The sequence below is a fragment of the Oncorhynchus kisutch genome, linkage group LG20 (genome assembly GCF_002021735.2).
Source record: "Oncorhynchus kisutch isolate 150728-3 linkage group LG20, Okis_V2, whole genome shotgun sequence".
NCBI lineage: Eukaryota > Metazoa > Chordata > Actinopteri > Salmoniformes > Salmonidae > Oncorhynchus > Oncorhynchus kisutch.
In genome coordinates, this window is record NC_034193.2 from 26182720 (window position 1) to 26188723 (window position 6004).

Consider the following 6004-nt stretch of genomic DNA (forward strand, 5'->3'; position numbering starts at 1 on the left):
TGGTGATGCCTTTAGCGGGTCATTTCTGTAGATCTCACACCATCCATCCATATCTCTCTCTCAATTCAGTTTCAATTGGCTTTATTGGCATGACGTATTGAAAGCACAATGTTACATTACAAAAGAGTAATAATTGGACTAGATGAAATGATAATAGCTTTCGAAAATACACATTCTTTGTAACGATTTTCGTTGGTGGAAGAAGGAGTGGACCAAAGCGCAGCATCGGACGTGTTCATGATACCTTTAATAAACTGAACACTGAATACAAAGGAACAAAAGAATAAAGGAAAACCGAAACAGTCCCGTATGGTGAAAACACTGAAACGGAAAATAATCACCCACAACTCAAAATGGGAAAACAGGCTACCTAAGTATGGCTCTCAATCAGAGACAACGATAGAGAGCTGCCTCTGATTGAGAACCATACCAGGCCAAACACAGAAAAAGAAAACCTAGACTTACAACATAGAATACCCACCCACATCACACTCTGACCAAACTAAAAATAGAAACATACTAAGCAATCTACGGTCAGGGCGTGACAGTACCCCCCCCCCCCCCACCCCCCCCACCCAAAGGTGCGGACTCCGACCGCAAAACCTAAACCCATAGGGCAGGGTCTGGGTGGGCATCTGTCCGCGGTGGCGGTTCTGGCGCGGGACGTGGACCCCACTCCACCATAGTCTTGGCCCACTTAAGTGGCGCCTTTGGAGCAGCGACCCTCGCCGCCGACCTCGGGCTGGGGACCCTTGCAGCGGGCCCCGAATAGACGGGAGACTCCGGCAGCGCCGGACAGGCGGGCGGCTCCGGCAGCCCCTGACTGACGGGCGGCTCCGGCAGCTCCTGACAGGAGGGAGGCTCTGGAAGCGCTGGACAGGTGGGAGCACCTGGAGGGAGGAGTCGGAGAGACAGCCTGGTGCGTGGGGCTGCCACAGGAGGCCTGGTGGGTGGAGGAGGCACCGGATGGACCGGATCGCGAAGGCGCACTGGAGGTCTCGAGCACCGAGCCTGCACAACCTGTCCTGGCTGGATACCCCCTGTAGCCCGGCAAGTGCGGCGGGGTGGAACAGACCGCACTGGGCTGTGCTGGCGAACTGGGGACACCGTGCGTAGGGCTGGTGCCATATAACCCGGGCCGAGGAGACGCACTGGAGACCAGATGCGCAGAGCCGGCTTCATTCCTCCTGGCTCGATGCCCACTCTAGCCCGGCCAATACCAGGAGCTGAGATGTAGCGCACCGGGCTATGCGTGCGCACTGGGGACACCGTGCGCCTCACCACATAACACGGTGCCGGCCCGGTCAACCCCTCGCCCCGGTAAGCACGGGGAGTTGGCTCAGGTCTCCTACCTGACTTAGCCACACTCCTCATGTGCCGCCCCCCAAGACATTTTTGGGGCTTCCTCTCGGGCTTCCTTGCCAGCCGTGTTAACTGCTCATAGTGTCTCCGCTCAGCCTTAGCTGCCTCCAATTCCTCCTGCGGACTGCGATACTCCCCCGCCTGTGCCCAGGGTCCCTTGCGTCCAATATCTCCTCCCATGTCCATTTCTCCAGATATCGCTGCTTCTCGATACCACGCTGCTTGGTCCTTGGTTGGTGGGTGATTTAGTAACAATTTTCGTTGGTGGAAGAAGGAGTAGACCAAAAGGATCCTTAACAGCTTCTACCCCCAAGCCAGAAGACTGCTGAACAAGACTGGTAGAGTCTGTACGTGTTCATGATGCCTTTAATAAACTGAACACGTATACAAACTGAATTTGAATACAAACGAACAAAAGAATAAAGGAAAACCGAAACAGTCCCGTATGGTGAAAACACTGAAACGGAAAATAATCACCCACAACTCAAAATGGGAAAACAGGCTACCTAAGAGCTCTCAATCAGAGACAACGATAGACAGCTGCCTCTGATTGAGACCCATACCAGGCCAAACACATAGAAAAATAACCTAGACCTACAACATAGAATACCCACCCACATCACACCCTGACCAAACTAAAAAATAGAAACATACGTACAAAGCAATCTACGGTCAGGGCGTGACAATCTTCCATAACTTATTGTCACTACCTGTCCTTCATCATGTGGCAGGATGTGATGTAGTGTGCTGCCAACCTACCACTGTCTATGCCCTCAACTAGTAGGATTGGTAGCTTTTCTTAATCAGAGATGTTTTTGTAACGTTTTATTATAATTTCAAATTTGTGGAAGTAAGATTCTTAAATTGTTGTGTATTTTGTGCCTTTTATTGGGAAGTGCAGCTCTGTCTCTGTTTCTTCGTGGTGCAGTGATCACACAGCTTTTCTACTTTTGGCAGCCAGCTTTTTCTGTGTCTGCCCTTTTCTATGGCTAGGTTCACTGAGTCTGTGCTTTCTCAAATGTTTTTACAATGTTTTGTCATGATGTACTGTCAATTTAAGGACAGATAGCGCTGCATTTTGCTTTGTGTGTGTGTTTTTTTTACCCAATAGGTGATATAGTTTTGTTTTGACTGGGTTGTCATTTGTTTTATTCTAATTGATTGGATGTTCTGGTCCTGAGGCTTCAGTGTGTTAGTAGAACAGGTTTGTGAACTCAGGCCCAGGACCAGCTGGAATAGGGGACTCTTTGCTCAGCTCTTGGTACAGGGCTTGGTAATATAATAAGGGGTCACTGTATTTCAGTGTTTCAAGTTTTAATGTCACATGTACAGTGAATTGCATTTCTGCCAGCTCTAACCTCAACCATGCAGTAATCAATAACAATGTAATACTAAAAATAGCAAAGTAGAACGAAAACATACAATATATAAAAACAAATAAGAGCACGATAAAGTAAGCATACTATATACAGCAGAGGAAGCTGGTGGGAGGCGCTATGGGAGGACAGGCTCATTGTAATGGCAGAAATGGATTGAATGGAACGGAGTCAAACTAGTTGTTTCCATGTGTTTGATGTGTTGGTACCATTCCATAGATTTCATTCCAGCCGTTACAATGAGCCTGTCCTCCTACCAGCCTCCTCTGATATACAGGGTCAGTTCCAGTAACCTATTTTTAATGTGCAGGGATACTGGATAGATAGAGGTAGATATGTATAGGGGTAAGGTGACTAGGCATCAGGATATATGATAAACAGAGTAGCAGCAGCGTATATGCTGATTGTATGTGTGGGTGTGCGTGTGTGTAGAGTCAGTATAAATGTAATGTACAGTGTATGCATATTATGTGTGTGTGTGTGTGAGAAAATTTGTGAGTGTTTGTATGTGTGTTGGAGTGTCAGCGTGCATAAAGACAAAAAAGAAAAAAGTCTGTGTAGTCATTTTGTATGCTATTTAATTAGCAGTCTTATTGCATGGGGACAGAGGTGGTTTAGGAGCCTGTTGGTGTCAGACTTTATATACCGGTACCGCTTGTCGTGCGGAAGCAAAGAGAATAGTCTATTGTTTGGGTGGTTGGTGCCTTTTTTTTTTTGGGGGTGGTTGATGTCATTGGGTGAAATCTTGTGCTGGACATAAAGTGCAATTGATTTAATGACACATTTAATTGCTTTTAGTCAAACTTTAATAGGTATTTCAATTGGATTTTTAATGGCATGTAATTCCCAGTGTGCTTTATCTCTCAGTTCATTCACTGCCTCATCTAGGTGTCCAGTTGTGCTTATTTTTAAACATAAGTTGTGTAATGTGTACTCGATGGGGCGGTTTTGCGGACACAGATTAAGCCTAATTCGACTAAATTGCACTTTAAAACTGGACTAACTGAAATGGTATGCAGAATAATCGACATCTGCAATGCTATATGTGAATTGAAAGACAATTACTTCAAGTTATTTGATGCTACTGCCCAAGCCAACTACAAGGTAGATTTCTATGAATATGGGAACTTCCCTGGAGTCATTGGCTGAATAGATGGATGTCATATTCCCATCAAGTATCCCTTTACAACAGATGCGGAGAAGTACAGGAATCGTAAAAACTGTTCTCAATGAATGTACAAAGGGTGTGCACTCCCAATTTCTAGTTCTCCAACATTGTTGCACGTTGGTAAAGTGCAACTCATGACTCAATGATTTTCCAAAACTCTATGCTCAGCTTGAAGGAGGACAACATCGTGGAATCATACTTGGTGACAGTGGGTATGCACAGGCCAACTTCTTGTTCACCCTTTATCTTCCTGCAATAGGACCTGAGCAACAACGATACAACCAAGCTCATTTCCACGCCAGAGGTGTAGTGGAGTGCATGTTTATTGTATGGAAGAGTCGTTTCCAGTGTCTCAGAAACACATTTCAACCAAGAAGATTGTCATAATTGCAACAGCAATGCGTCACAATTACCTCAAACAGCATGGCTGCCCAGATTTTCGCATTGAAAATGAGGATGACCCAGATGTTCCCATGGTTGAGGCAGACAATGATAGAAATGGACTGGCCTCGCAGAGATGCTTTTGCTATGCAGCACTTCTCACAACAAAGAAAGCTCAAGTGATTGACGCAAACAATAGCCATGGATTCTTAACAAAGAGGTTTGATTGAAGCAAACAGCCATGGATTGGTAATCAAAGAGGTTTCATTCACAAATGGAAATATTGTGACCCCGAACTGGTGCTGGTTTGAGAATAACATTGGTACTGCTGCCGCTTCATGTTTCCCTCCGCCTTCATAGCCGACTCAACAGGAAGGATTTACATCCATGCTCTTCTTATAAATACATTAGTTTGTGCTCATGAAATTCCATGGCCAGTTTCTCATGCATGCTCAGCCTCTGTCTTTATCCTCTGGCCTGGGTTAGTGCACAATGTTCCCTCCTGGCTGCTGCAGATGTAGCAAGTGGACCTTCATCCTGTCTTGTCCCCTTCAAGCTATGGTGATCATTTGCCTTTCGAACATTATTACATTGCTTCGTTAGAGAACATTACATACATTTGTATAATGGGAGTGCACGAGATGACTGACAACATTGCATATTCCCTGAAATCTGGGGATGGCACGTGTTGACAGAATGTGTCCTACCAAATGAGGAGTGTAACAGTCCCCAATCTGAACTGGGTGGTGGTTCATTTCTTTACTATCAAATGAGGAGAGACAAACTTATCACACAAGTCAGAGCTTTACTTAAACTAAATCTTTATTAGTGAGAGCTTAGCAATAGCGATGGCTGGTCGACGAATCACCCTCAGATGATTCGTTGAGAGCCCCGAGACAAAAGGTATTTTATAGCTAAGATACACCCCTTTCAACCTACATGACGAACAACAGATATATAGAATGGGTCACAAGGTTAAGATCTGTATGAAAGATACCTATAATTCACAGCAGACAGTATCTGCTGTAAAACCAGTCATCTTTGTGTACAGACCAGGCTCTGACCCTGGGGTCATCTCTCCCCGGTACCATATAGAACAGAAACATTAACTGGAATGTGGTCTCTTTAGGTTTTATCACCCACAAGACAATATAAATCCTCAGTAGAACACACACACAATAGTTATACGAATACTCTATTCTGTTGCATAAAACAACTATTTGATGCAATAAAAGTATTATAACATAATCTTGCAAATATCCACCATAACTGTCAAAATGGTCATCGGGGATACCATCCAGGGGTTGCTGGCTATCAATGATCCCGGTCAACAAGACCCCCAGCTCATCTGTCTCTGGTCTTACTGGGGTCTGCCACCAGTCTTGTTCAGCAGTCTTTTGGCTTGGGGGTAGAAGCTGTTAAGGATCCTTTTGGTCTTGAACTTGGCGCTCCAGTATCGCTTGCCCTGTGGTAGCAGAGAGAGCAGTATCACTTGGGTGACTGGAGTCTTTGACAATTTTTTGTGCTTTCCTCTGACACGCCTAGTATATAGGTCCTGGATGGCAGGAAGCTTGGCCCCAATTGATGTACTGGGCCGTACGCACTACCCTGTAGCGCCTTACGGTCAGATGCCGAGCAGTTAACATACCAGGTGGTGATGCAACAGGTCAGGATGCTCCCTATGGTGCAGCTGTAAAACTTTTTGAGGATGTGGGGA